Source organism: Natrix helvetica (genome assembly GCF_964273705.1).
Source record: "Natrix helvetica genome assembly, chromosome: 5".
Taxonomy (NCBI): domain Eukaryota; kingdom Metazoa; phylum Chordata; class Lepidosauria; order Squamata; family Natricidae; genus Natrix; species Natrix helvetica.
The window spans coordinates 28,462,796-28,478,752 of NC_138551.1; positions in this window are offsets into that span (position 1 = coordinate 28,462,796).

The window sequence follows — 15,957 nt, forward strand, 5'->3', positions numbered from 1 at the left end:
AGTGTGTCATTACAGGAAGTGAGGGTTTTGGAGAGAAAGGGCATCCCAGATGAACTACCTGATGTCATTTTGAATGTGGAAAGACTTGTTTTGTTGTTACAGACTTAAAAGTGAGAAGGCTGAAGTCTAATTTGGGAAGCTATTGTGGTCTTTTTAGGTCTGAGAGGTCTGAGACAGAAGATTCTGTCCTACTCCATTCTTTCTGAATCCTTGCTCAGGTTAGGGGTGGGGAAAGGGTTGATCCGTTGAATGTAATCCTATATGAGGATTGGTACCCATGGAGAGAGAGAAATGGTGTGATAGACTTCAATAAAGTAATAGTTTCCCTGGAAGGAGAAAGCACATTCCAAGGAGTGGTGTGAGACAACAAGCAACACACCTTGGAGCTGGATAGGAGACAGAATTAGAACAGCCATTCCTTAGAATATCCATTGGGATGAGAATAGTAAAAGTTTTAGTCTGGCAGGAGTCTGTTTATTTGATATAAAGAGCTACATTTTGGCTGGAAGGAGCATGGTCATTTATAGAAATACAGTGGCACTTGCTGGATGGGTCAATAAAGCAAGATGGTGGGTGTGACGGCATGTTCAAAATCCCACCCCTTTTTATGTACATAATGCCATACAAACATAAAAACACCCAGTCATGGTTATCATGAAGGGTCATCGTAATCAATATCTATTCTTCCTTTGCGGTGGGAACTCTTGGGTTTTCTTCTTTGGGGGCTGCAGTGGCACAGTGGTTAGAATGCAATACTGCAGGCTACTTGCCTGTAATTTGGCAGATCGAATCTCACCAGGTTCAAGTTTGACTCAGCCTTCCATCATTCCGAGGTGGGTAAAATGAGGAGCCAGATTGTTGAAGGCAATATGCTGACTCTGTAAACTGCTTAGAGAGGGCTGTGAAAGCAGTGTGAAGCAGTATGTAAGTCTAAGTGCTATTGCTATTGTAGCCTTCTCCTAGCTATAAAAGAAAACAAAAACTGAAATCATAGTTTATGTCAACATTTCAGCTACTTCTACAAACTCTGTGTCTGTGAGAGAGACTGAAAATTAAAACAATGGGGGAAAGAACAGAATCATAAGCCTGGAAGGGAGCTCAGAGGTCTTCTAGTCCCTTCTCAAGACAGGAACCTTATACCACCTCAGTCAAATGGTTGTCTGGTCTATTTTTGAAAACCTCCAATGATGGAGAACCCACAGCCTTATTTTACTGGCATTCTGGGCTTTTGTATTCAGAAACTGGAAGAAAGAGTTAACTTAGGTATCTGTCATTCTGGTAATAGTTGTCATGAGGAGTCTACAATAAGATGAGTAAATTTACATCAAGCTGTAAATTAAAATTATAGTTAAAGTAGAACACATTGACCACAGTTTCAACCAAGGTCCAACTGATATATCACATTTGTAATTAACGCAGCCTAAAAAGTCATGACAATCAGACCTGAATGTGTTACCTCTGTTAGAGAACTCAAAGAAATCTCAAGAGGGTATATCTGCTATTATTTCTCTCTGGAGAAAAGCTGCCACTTTTATTGTCTGGCTACTTGAGAAGATAAAGGTGTGAAGTCTGTCCAAACTAATATGTCTATCCGTGACAACCAAATAAATAAAGTATAGAAATTGAAACAAAATCCCCAACCAAATAAAAGTGGAAAGGGGCAGTAAATCTGTCATGCAGTCTCAGTATTGGTACAGATCATCTTCTTAGTTTTCACCAAAATTAATACAAGGCAAACCCAACAAAAAATAACATTCCTCAAGGATTTATCTTTTGTGAATTATGACAACCTTTCTGTTAACTGAGAACTACTTATCAAGTTACAACAGACACTGAATGTTTTATGTTGTTTATTCTGAACATGGGACCAAAGGATTTTTCTAATGGTCTGGAATCCACCTTAAGAGACTATAAATAGCCACATTTATGATATTCATGCACTATCCAAGTTTATGACCTTGGAAGATTTAATGTTCCATCTTCAGAATAAAATAAAACATAGGGATAGATGTGTTGTAGACTGTAGACCAGTGAAGGCTAACCTTTTTGTCATCGTTTCCTGAAAACGTGCATTATGGACCCTTAATACATGCACACACGACTAGAATAAAGAATACGAATCTTGAAGAAAAAAGATTGCTGGAATAATAGTTGAGTTTGAATCAGCAGTGGCATATTTCTGTCAAAAATGCAGTTTTAAGCTGTGTATGGTATTTTTATGTAAAGTAATTGTTCTGTTTTATTTTCTGCTGGCAAGATCCTATCTTGAATACATGTTCAGTTTTGAGTTCCAGACATTAAACAGCATTTAGACAAACTAGAAGGGAATAAAAAATGATGAAGTGATAGTTCCATCAATCCTGTGAAGATGTATTGAAGCAATTGGAACAGTTTAATGTTGAGAAGATTCTTCAACTGCCTGAAAGAATGTTGTACCAAAGTAATAACAAATAAATAGTTATATAATACCAGCATCATATGGAATAAAATACAGAACAATGCATTTAAGTAATTAGAACGTAGATAACAGATAAATGTTAACAGAAAAAATATATTAACAATAAAACCATGTTAACAATGGAACTATTTACCAAGGAAGGTTTACTGGATAAGATTAAGCAGAGATTGAGAGTCATCTGTTGCAGAGCTTAAAATCTGGATTCTTGAATGAGACAGGGATTGGATTTGATGGTCTCAACATAGAGCACATACGGTATGTAAAAATGAAGAACTAGATTTTTTTAAAAAGAAGAAATGTTGTGGTTATTTTGAATAAAGAAGGAAGGTATCAGGAATGAAAAGGCATAAATTCATTTCCTTTCCATTGACTAAAACCCAAGAAAGATTCCCCCATATTTCTTCACAATAGTCCACAATATAAGTCTATGTGAGAGGAATTGCTCATAGTAATAATAAATTGAGAGTTATTTGATGATATGATAGCCATCAATTTACATAACAAAGACCTTGCACAATGGAGGCAATCTGATCATATGCATAGTGGCCTAGGCAAAATGATACGTCTTGAACCATACACATAGACTAAATTATACAGAATAAACCCATTAAAATTTCTAACTATTATTCTCTATCACAAAAATGCCCACTTGTAGGGGGTTTCTAAATAAAGGGACAATCTCAGTTTGTCAGGAGATGAATCTCCTGGGGATCAAAGAGTTTCTTGACCAGAGGTTTGCAATCACACAAAGCTTTTTTACATCACCTTCTTCAATTGTGACCTTCGGTCTTAAAGCAATTTCTCTTTAAAACTGCAAGAAGAAGGAACTGACACAGTTTTCCCATTGCTAATTATAGTAATCCTGGTGTATTCATCCTTGCTTGCTTCATCTGGGCTACTACACAGGTGGAAATATTTTTTTTTCTTTTTATATATAATAGTATTTGTATTATTTGTTGTGAAATATACATAATGTATTACCTTATTTTCATACAGTGGCATTTGTATATTACTGACCAATATTTACTGATATTTCAGTGTTTAGATTACTTAGATCGGGGGGGGAGGTCAGCCTCATGGCCCGCGGGCCAGATGAGTGACACGCTGGGCAACCCCACCCCCATTTTAGCAAAGAGGAAAAAGTCACGATACGTCATGTGCAGTAGTGGATTTCAATTAATTTTACTACTGGTTTGCTCGTGTGTGCACATGCAACACTTCTGTGCATGCGCAGAAGTGTTTGGGCAGGTGGGCAGAGCCTCCCGCCACTGCCGGTACCGGTTCGCCTGAGACTGGGCAAACCAACAGAAACCCACCTCTGTTCCTGTGACAACAACATGACGATGTGAGTTTGACATCCCTGACTTAGACCATTGAAAGTAAAAGAAGAAAGAAATATTATATCAGTATTAATTATTATTCCAAATATCAATGTTAAAGAGCAAAGGGTTATTTCGCTTTTTCATCCAAATTTCAATATAACATTTAAAAAACACTAAGAATCAATTTTTTTTGTAATACATACACTATAGTATACATATAAAGATTTCTGACTTAAGCCAATTATTTACTATTAAGATCTCCACTGTATAAATGCTTAATATTATTTGGGCATGTTAAAAAAAAGATGAACAAAGCAAATCTGAGAATGGTTATAATACGATTTTTAAAAAGGAAGACAGAAAAAGGCCATTTGGTTTTCAACTTTTTCGACTTTTGGGGCTTCTGCTAAAACTTTCTGAATTGCACTATGAATATGCTTTCAATACTTTTGAGGTTTTTTTTACATATTTATCACATGTGATAAAATGGTCCTTGTGTTTCATGGCATTTCCAACATTCATTACTATATGATTTATCTATCTTAGATAGCATTGATGGTATACAATCTACAACCAATAGTACCAATTTTCTTTTAAGTTATAGCTTGGAGTGAATTTTATAGATTTAGTTCATAATTCTACCCAGTGTTGTGTTGCTGCTACTTCTTCGCATCCATTTAATCTTACAGTTTTTGTTTGTTTTGTCTCTTTGTCATATCTGGATAAGAATTTATATATGGATAGTATTTCAAATTTTTTCCGTTCTCTTAATATGCTTGTTCAAGGCTGGAAAAAAAATTCAGGGAAAGAAATATACACACAGGTTGTCAAAATTTGGATACATTTCATATTAGAATAAGAATAGAAGTTGGAAAGGCTTGTTGTATGAATATGTCCACAGACTAGAGAAAGGGAAAAAAACCAGCATGTTTGCCACCCCCTGGCAAGTAGTGATTTTATGATTTAAGAGGTCCTTTAGGAAATTTCCCCTAGTTTCTGAAGCTGACAAGATGATAAATTGGAGAATCAGTATGTAATCAATGGGAGACACTCTCCTGACAGGCACAATTTTAAAGAAGGAAATGAAGGAGTGAGTAAGAATGAGATATTAGCATGTTAAACAAGATATAATTTCCTTCCTTCACATATAAGCACAGCCATTTGAACTGTTCTTTGAGGTCAGCATATGTTAAAATTTATTTCAAAACATTTCATGGAATGAGGGCTCATCACCAAAGTTTAACTGCTTGCTAGAAATTGAGACTAGTTTCCATTATTTGGTTTGAAGCTCTCACCAACACATTCAGATTACAATAGTGCTTATTATTCACATTTCTGTTCCTTTGTAAAAATGCAGTCATACTGCAGATATTTCTTGATTTGTTACATAAGAAAGCATTTTCAGAATGTGAGAGTCTGTGGTTTGATAAACACAGAATTTTGAATAGAAAAAAAAATGGGTACAGAGCAAATTTTAAATCCTCATCAGGATTTAATCTTAGAGCAAAAGCACTAGCACTTAGCATACCCCTTCACAGTGGTTTACAGCCCTCTCTAAGTGGTTTACAGAGTCAGCCTATTGCCCTCAACAAGCTGGGTCCTCATTTTACCCATCTCAGAAGGATGGAAGGCTGAGTCAACCTTGAGCCTGGTGAGATTCAAACTGCCAAATTGCAGGCAGCTGGCAGTCAGCACAAATAGCCTGCAGTACTGCATTCTAACACCTATGCCACCACGGCTCTAATATCCATGGCTCTATTATCCTGAAATAGGGTAGTAATAATAGTAGTAATAATGGCACCACCAAATCCACTCTAAACATCTGGTTGATTGGGTGACCAACAATAATAATAATAAAAACATTGAAGGAAAATGTGATGACAACTTGACATGGACATGGCTTAGGATGGGAACCATCAAGAAAGAAATGGAGGGTTTAATACTTTTGGTTGCTCAAGAACAAGCACTACAAACTAATGCCATGAAAGCGAAGATACAAAAATCTACTGACAACCCAAACTGACGACTTTGCAATAACAAAGTCGAAACTGTTTCACATTTAATATGTGAATGCCGCAAAATCGCACAAACTGATTACAAAGCTAGACATGAACGAGTTGCTAATTAATCCACTGGTCATTATGTAAAAAATATGATTTACTTTTATCCAGAAAGTTATGGGAACATAAAGTGGAAAAAGTTATTGAAAATGAGAAGGTGAAGATCTTGTGGGACTTTCGAATCCAAACAGATTGACATTTGGAGCACAACACGCCAGATATCATAGTTGTAGAGGGCCGAAGTGTACAGTTTATTGATATTGCTGTTCCAGGAGATGTCAGAATTGAAGAAAAAGAACTAGAAAAAATAATAAAATATTGCGACCTGGCCATCGAAACTACACGGCTATGGATGAAGCATGTAACAGTGATACCCATTGTCATAGGGGCACTTGGCACCATGCCCAAGAATTTTACAAGATACATCAACAAATTGCAGCTTCCTGTAATAACACCAGCGGAACTGCAAAAAACTGCACTACTCAGAACATCTTATATTTTAAGAAGGTACTTGGTTGATCCCTGGGATGCTGGCAACAAACTGTATCAACCATTAGCACCAGTCACTAGTATTTGTAATGCATTTTTGAATGTTCAGTTGGCTGAGTTTCATGTTTAATGAATAAAGCTAATTAATAATAATAATAATAATAATAATAATAATAATAATAATAACAACAACAACAACAACAACATTTAAAACAGTTAAAACTTGACAAAATCACCATCAGTCAAATGCAAAAAGCTGCACTGCTTGGATCTGCACACATATTACGAAAATACGTTACGACGTCCTAGGCCCCTGGGTCGGGCCCGACTAGTAATCAATGCCAAATCTGGCGAAATAACTGGCCGCTGCGATACAATTGAATAATAATAATAATAATAATAATAATAATAATAATAATAATAATAATAATAATAATAATAATAATAATAATAATAATAATAATAATAATAATAATAATATGATCCCACTATCAGTAATCTTAAAAAAATGAAATTAGGCTATCAAACAGCCAAAGAAGACGAAAAAATTTCGCATTTATTATATATGGATGATTTGACACTCTATGGAAAATCAGAAATAGAAATCCAATCATTGACAAACACAGTCCGAGTATTCAGCACCGATATTTCAATGCAGTTTGGCACAAAAAAATGTGCCACTGTATCCATAAAAAGGGGCAAAATCACTACATATGAGGGAATTGAAATGCCCAATGGCCAACTAATTAAATGCAACGAAAATGAAGCCTACAAATACTTGGGCATTCTGCAGTTGGATAACATCAAGCATGGTGAAGTAAAAACTATTGTCAGGGGAGAGTACACCAACAGAGTTAGGAAAATTTTGAAATCTAAATTGAATGGTGGAAATACAATCAAGGCCATAAACACCTGGGCAATACCAATTATAAGATACACAGCTGGTATAGTTAACTGGACACAAGCTGATTTGGACGTTTTGGACCAAAAAACCAGGAAACTAATGACAATGCACTACAGTTTACATCCACGTGGTGATATTGATAGACTATACCTACCCCGAAAATCAGGTGGCAGAGGATTATTACAAGTGAAGCAAATAGTTGAAGAAGAAAAACATGCACTAGCTGATTATTTAAAAGAAAGTCAAGAACATCTATTAATCAAAGTAAAGAACAAAAATCTATTGAAGGCCCAACAGACGAAACAAGAATACAGAAAAGATGTGATAAAATTAAGAATGGAGAGTTGGCAGAACAAAGCATTGCATGGCCAATTTCTGGAAAACATAAAAGATAAAGTGGACAGTGAAAAAACTTGGTTATGGTTAACAGCAGGTACATTAAAGAAAGAAACAGAGTCACTAATCCTGGCTGCGCAAGAACAAGCTATCCGCACAAATGCCATTAAGGCCAAAATCGAAAAATCCTCTGATGATGCCAAATGTAGACTTTGCAGAGGCTGATGAAACTGTTGACCACATACTCAGCTGCTGTAAAAAAATCGCGCAGACTGACTATAAAATGCGGCACAATTCAGTGGCACAAATGATCCACTGGAATTTGTGCAAAAATTATAATATTAAAACAGCAACAAACTGGTGGGAACATAAGCCTGAAAAAGTCGTCGAGGGTCAGATGGTCAAGATCTTGTGGGATTTTCGCATACAAACGGATAAAATACTTGGGCATAATACACCAGACATCACACTGGTTGAGAAAAATAAGGTTATAATCATAGACATCGCAATACCAGGTGATAGCAGGGTCGCCGAGAAGGAATATGAAAAAATCGCGAAATACCAGGACTTAAAAATCGAAATTCAACTATTATGGCACAAACCAGCAGTGGTAATTCCAGTGGTAATCGGCACACTGGGTGCTATTCCAAAAGCACTGGAATTACATTTAAAACAGTTAAAAATTGACAAAATCACCATCAGTCAAATGCAAAAGGCCGCACTGCTTGGATCCGCACACATATTACGAAAATACGTTACGGCGTCCTAGGCCCCTGGGTGGGGCCCGACTAGTAATTAATGCCAAATCCGGCGAAACAACTGGCTGCTGTGATACAATTCTGTTGATGCAATAATAATAATAATAGTATTTTTAAAATTGTATTTTTTCTTTTATTCTTGTTTTTGTTTGACAAATTCAATAAACAAACAAACAAACAAACTGCCTGACTCCCAGAGGCTACCTGGGCATATATTTCCTTCCTTGAAATTATTTCTTCCTTGAAGGAAGGATATTAAGAAAAAACAGAAAATTTGAAATGCTCATACAAAATTGGTGGAGTATTTCCGTTAATTTCAGGAAAGTATTTTTAGAGCCTAAATCAAGATCTAAAAATATTTAACATGTGTCAGTGTTTTTTCTCTCTCTCCATTGCTCTGTTGAATGCTAAATGTGATATAGCTACTTCTAAATATATTTCTGTTGTATGCTTTACAATACAGCTAGAAAGATGGCATTTCCCCCTTTTTAAAAGAAGCCAAAGCTTTGGTGACTCAGGCAAAATTCTGACACTGAACGGCCACTGCATTTTTTTTCTGGGGCAAAAATTATTTACATGACCTATAGATAACGGACAATATCCCACAGAATTACATTATTCTACACAACAAATGAAGGTCTTTTGGAAATCTTGGGGTAAAATTATTCTTTGTACTGTTGGAAGAAATGTCCTTTGGCATAGGTCTGCACATCCCAGATCTGAAATGGTTAATTAAAAGCATAATGTCTCCTTGCTATGACATGATATTTTCATTCATATTCCTTTGTAAACAAGTCAATAATGAAATGCTACTCTATTTCTATCCCACATCACCTTAGCAACACCTTCAGCAAAGAGCTTTCAGAGTTTACTGGCACAAAGCTTCCAAGGTCGAGGGGGGGGCGGAGGGAGGAGGACAAAAACAGGAGGGAGAGATGGAGGCTTTAAAAAAATATTTTAAATCATAAATCATGTCTTTCAAACCAGCTAACAAAGCAAAAGGTATCAATTCAATCCAGACAAGTGCTTTGATTAGACATATTCTTTTTTGACAGTGCACAATTTTAATTGTCTTTTTTTGACTTGAATAAAGTTTATAGAGCCTTTCTAACTACATATTTTTATTTAAGACCCCCTTTCTTTTGCTTTCAAAATCAATGCCACTGACAAAAAATTGCCAACCAAATAAAGCAACAGTTTTTGTGATGGAACCAATCATGTATACATGTTAAAAACAACCTCTTCACTTCAAAAAAGGAATGTTGTAACACTTCTACTGAACAAAATGTTTCTGTGCTAAGCCATAGGGATTGTAATTTGGCTCTTACTTGCTTGGAAGATGGCAAAGAAGAAGAAAATTTGAAGCAGCAAAGTGACAGCCTTGATTATTAATTAAGTAGACAAGACCATCTCTACTTGTCAAAGTATTTCAAAATTGGGGGAACTGAGCAAGAACTTTCTAATAAACAAGATTTATTGGGGTGAAGTAAGAAATCCATTATAACTGTATATATGCCAGAGTCATTTAGGTATGATGCGTAGTGTAAAAATTTAGTAAATAAAAACTGCTAAATTCTTTATTCTCTCTTTAATAACAGTTGCAGAAGAAGCAATTAATCTTAGAATAGAACTTTAAAGATTCTTGCATTTTTTCATCTCTATTTCTCTTTTCTATGATTTTAGTTTTGCTCAAGTGTTAGCACCTGCTTCCTTAAAAAGTACTTAAAGTACTTAAGATGGTTTGTGTTGCTTACTGGAATTTAACCAGGTCAGATAAAGGACAACATGCCAGTTTGGATAGAGTTAACTTTATAGTTTCTTTTTTCAGTTTAGTACGTTGTATGAAACCATATTATTTAATGTTAACTCCAAACCAAAAAACGGGTTAATTTAGTTTTAAGTTTAAATGTGTTGTATGAATATAACCATTTATGAACACAATAGTGAACATATAATTCACAGTTGGGGTATGTGGCACTTCAGATCCATATCCAAAGATACTGTAAATGAAATATTAACAGATTGTAATGCTTGGGCTATCCAAAGAAAACAAAAGAAGCTTTTTTAATTAAATATTATCGAAGTAAAGACTTCTTTTCTATTTCCCTTTCAAAATTGTCCAGAAGAAAATTTAAAGTATTATTTATTTAAAGTAAAGTTTTGTATAAATGAGCAAAAATAAATAAATTATACAGAAGACACATGCAGTTTCTGTTCTTTTAGTTCCTTGAAATGTTTAAAAATTCTTCTCCCTGCCTCCAAAATTTGTTGTTAGTCACAAAGTGGTGTCCGACCCATAATGACCTCATGGACAACGTTCCTCCAGTCTTTTCTGTCCTCTACCATACTTCAGAGTCCATTTAAGCTCACGCCAACTGCTTCACTGATGCCATCCAGCCACCTCATTCTCTGCCATCCCCTTCTTCTTTTGCCCTCAATTGTTACCAGCAGTAGACCCTTCTCCATTGAGTCCTTCCTTCTCATTAGGTGGCCAAAGTATTTGAGTTTCATCTTCAGGATTTGGCCTTCTAAAGAGCAGTCAGGGTTGATCTCCTCTAGGACTGACTGGTTTGATCACCTTGCAGTCTAAGGGACTTGCAGGAGTCTTCTCCAGCACCATACTTCAAAGGCTTTGCTTATAGTCCAACTTTCACAGCCATACATTGAACTGGAAAACCATAGTCTTGACTGTACACACTTTTGTTGGAGGGGTGATGTCTCTACTTTTTCGTATGCTGTCTAGATTTACCATAGCTTTCTTCCCCAGGAGCAAGCATCTTTTAATTCCTTGGCTGTAGTCCCCATCTGTAGTGATTTTGAAGCCCAGGAAAATAACATCTGTCAGTACCTCCATTTCTTCCCCATCTATTTGCCAGGAATTGAGAGGGCCGGATGCCATGATCTTAGTTTTCTTAATGTTGAATTTCAAGCCAACTTTTCCACTCTCTCCTTCACCTGTGTCAAGAGGCTCTTTAGTTCCTCTTCACTTTCTGCCATTAGAGTGGTATAATCTGCATATCTGAGGTGGTTGATATTTCTGCTGGCTATCTTAATTCCAATTGGCTCTAAAATAGTGGGAATGAAATATTGAAATCTTTGAGACACATGATGCAATATTTAAAAAAAACTGATTATGTTTCATCAGTAGTTTGGTTCAGTCCTTAGTGACTCTATATATATCATGCAATGGTATCTATTCAGCTGTAATCATAATTTTATTAAATTTATATGCCATCCAACTCCTAATGACTCTAAGCAAATGTAATTGAGTCTTTCTATTTTGCTCCCTTTTCTTTTCTTTCTTTATACCTTCTCCAATATGATAGACTTCTCAATAAGGCTAGGATTTCAATAATGTCCAAAATATGAAAAATTGCCCTGATCATTTATGCCTCATGTGAGATCTCTGAGATGATTTGACCATAATCTACCTGCTGGCTTACTTGATTATCCATGCATCATTTCTTTTTCACCAAGTTTATTTATTCTCTCTGTAGAAAAGTTTTTTGATAAAATTTTCCTCCCATTTTTGCAGTCTTTGGAGCCCCTCAAGATGATTGTGGCAAAAAAACAAAAGGACAATGTTGTTTTCTACTGTTTTTTAAAATCAATATGTAGATAATTTAAGTTTCCAATTGATTTAAATTTTTGTTGTTTCAAAAGTGTGAATGAAAGCTGCAAATCTAGTTTTCCCTTACCTGCAACGTAAAATCACTAAAGTATTATTAAAAGCCCTGAATTCAGCTCTGTGCTTCAGTACATGAATCCCGATTAAAGCATCCAAAATCCATATCTGTCCAGCTTTCACCTGAGTGTACCAAGAAGAATTCATCACTTTTCTGAGTAATTGATTCCATCATCTAACTGTTCATATATATGGAAAGATAATTTCTAAATATATTGTCAAACAATAAGATGAATTGCTTTCCTGTAACTTAAAATGGATTATCCCAATGCTCTAAAATCTGAAATAAGAGACTTCATTCAGGTGTTTGAATAGTATGTCCACTCAGTCTTCTAAAATTGTTTTTAAAAGACTTAATTTCTAATCCTGATCATCATTGTGCCTTCTCTGAACTTGTTCCAGTTTTATATTCAAGTCCTGGTAAGTAAGTAAATAAGTAATAGTAATAGCACTTAGACTTATATACCACTTCACAGTAATTTACAGCCCTCTCTAAGTAAGTAAGTAAGTAAGTAAATGCAATCAGCAATACCTACAAAAGTGTCATAAGACATGTTGATATTTGAGTGAAATTATCATTTTTTCTTCTCTTAAGGTTATTTTGACCTGTAAGACTATTAGCTTGTAGGCTGATGTATTTATACCAAATAGATGCCCAAGGAAAGTCTTAAACTGAATTTTGGCTATTCACTTTTGTTGTATGGGTGAAATATATGATGTCTGACTCAGTACAGCCTCAGGCAGCCTACTCAGACATCTAACTGCTATAAAAAGTCCCCTTAAATGCTGTATACCCACAATAGGTCCACAATTTACATCAAAAGTGAATTATTCAAACATTATTTTTTCCTTGGGATTCCTGCACAAAAGAAGAGGATTATGTTCTTCCCAATACTGTTTGTGATCTCAGTAATTATTATTTTCCTCTACAGTTGGTTCTTTCTGCACTTTGGAGGGGAAAATTGGTCCAACATTTGTACTGGCATCCTAGTTCTTCTCACATACAAACAAAGGAACCATTAAATAAGAGATTTCTGACACTTGTAGTGTGCCTTTGACTATGTGAGAGACCCCTATTTCTTGTTTTCATAGTGTTGTTGCCAAGATGTCTCAGAACAGCTGAGCTCCACTTTTGCCTTTCCATTCATCCACCATAGGTCATTATCCAGTATAGTTCCTGAATACTCTATGTGGTTAATGCTGCATGTTTAATAAAATAATGCTGTATATTTAATTAAAACAGCCTGCACGTTAAGTCAAAAAGCTAATCAAAAGTCCTGACTTTTCATTCAAGTCATTTTATTCTTTGGTTTTGGAATACAGAACAATGGCATAGTTGCCGTGAAAAGGGCATCTGCACCAGTAGAATAAACTACTGTATCTCTCCTTTCTTAGACTGATTTCACTAAATCTGATCCAACACACAAAGAGTAGTTGTTATCACAGAAGCCTAACTGTATCTATTTGTGATTAATATATCAGCTATGTTCAGATACCGAGAAGACATTTAGAGTTCCAAATGACGTTTAATTTTGCATGGAGAACCAGAATGCTTGAGTTTTGACTATTTGCTTAAATTATTATATTATTATAATATACAAGAAATTAATTCTGCTATAATGTTGTCATGGTTTAGTAAAAACAATAGTTAACCTCATTGAAAAGGACTGCAGTCAGGTTTTAGGTTTGCCTGGCAGACCTTCTCTTCAGTTACTCTGTGTTCTATTCCTTGCAACAATCCAATTAATACTAGCCTTTGAACAAATCAAGAAGGCGAAGGTCAATATGATATTTTAAAGAAATAAAAACAGACCGTCTATATGATCTTCCTCTTTTTTATGTACACACACATCAATGGAAAATTAGCTCTTGTTGGTAATGTTAGTCAGATGGATGGGAAATATCTGTATACTGGCTTGTTTAACTGCAATTTATTATACAAGCCACCAGTGCTTTGTTTTATACAGCCTACTAAACCATAACTGTCCATTTACAGTGTCACAGATTTTGTTATTTATGCCATACTGGAGAGTAGTGATCTTTCAGTAGGCTGTGTTATTTATTTACAAAGCAATTCAAAGACAAAATGACTGATACTCAACTTGGAGCTAGATTTTGGCTGGGCATAAGGTAACAAAAATGATGTATTTTGAGGTGACCTACAGTAGAATTGATCCAAGCTGAGATAGTTGTCCAAAATGACTTGGCCCAATAATTTTGGATCAGTGCATTTCAAACTTTTCTTCCCAGGAGAAGTTAGTGGGGCAGCAATTACAGGGGACCGTGTATGAAGTGGATTACCTGGATCTTGCCTAGCCTGGTTTCAGAATCAGGCATGGGATGGAAGCTTTTGTAGGTGATTTGCAGCAGGACTTAAGTGGAGGGATGCACCCCTCTTGCTTTCATTTGAGATCCTTGATCATGGTATCCTTTGGGATTCTCTTTATCCCAAGAAGTTGATGGGGCCCTGTTTTGCTGTGGTTAGGGCTAGAATGAGGATTAGATGGTTTAATGGCATGTGAGGATAATCTTGGGAGATAGGAGGGAAAGCTGCGGACTGGACTACTGGTATGTAAAAGGTATCTCAGGCCACAGAAGGAAGAAGAGCATGGGAAACACTTCAGAAAAGACCTGCATCATTTTCCAGAGAAAAGGAGAGCAGAAATGCACACAGTCTTGCAAGATTCTGTTAAAGTGACCTTACAATAAAGATAGAACTAGTGTTCCTGATTTTATAAACTAGAATAGAGTGCAGAGAAGAGCACAAAGATGATTAGGGGAGTGGCGGCTACAACATATGAAGAACGGTTGCAGGAACTGGATATGTCTAGATGCCACAAAGAAGAGGGAGTTCAAAGCACCTGAGGGCAGGACAAGAAGCAATTGGTTGAAACTAATCAAGGAGAGAAGCAACTTAGAACTAAGGAGAAATTTCCTGACAGTCAGAACAATGAATCAGTGGAACAACTTGCCTCCAGAAGTTGTGAATGCTCCAACACTGGAAGTTTTTAAACAAGATGTTGGATAACCATTTGTTTGAAGTGGTGTAGGATTTCCTGCCTATGTAGGGGGTTGAACTAGAAGACCTCCAAGGTCCCTTCCAACTCAGATATTTTATTCTATTATATTCTTTGCAGAGACAACAGGCTAACAACAACATACCAATTGGTTTGGGGAAAGCAAGACCAAATTCTTGGGCTCTTTAATATATGATGTCTAACAGCTTAACTTTCTTCTATATTTTGTTTACTACATATATGCAAATTCATTAGGAGAGATTATCCATTATTTTAGGATAGGATAGCAGTACTATGCTGATGCTACCTAGCTTATATCTCTCTGCTCAGGATGAAGAGAAAAGGTGTACTGGAAATCTTGAACCAGAGCCTAGAGACAATGAAGTATTTTGTGGAACAGAACACATTTAGGATGAATCCCAGTAAGAAAAAAAATATGTATGCTTACATTTCTCCACATTTATCTTGGGTTCTAGAAGTGGGTGCCAGATTTCCTCCATCTTTATCTGTGGATAAGGTGGCAATACCTCTGAAACCTGGATGTCCTTTTGGACTTGCAGCTCCTGCTTAAATAGCATATCAAGACCATAGCGAAGACGACTTTGCTCGGTTTCAACTTGTGTGCCAGTTGTAGACTATAGCCTTTTCTGGAACAGAAGTTGGTAACAGTAACTAATACCCTTGTACCTTGTATGTGCATTACTGCAATTTAGTTTTGGTGGAATTGCTTCTGAAGGCAATTCAGAAGTTAAAATGGGTTCTGATTGCCCTTGCCTACCTGCTGATTAATCAAGACCATATAACTGAATAACACTAATCTTACGGGAACTGAACTAATTAACTGTTGGTTTTCAGTTCCATTCTAGGTTACTGGTTACTACCTTTAATGCCTTTTATGACTCAAGTTCTCATTACATTCAGGATCATC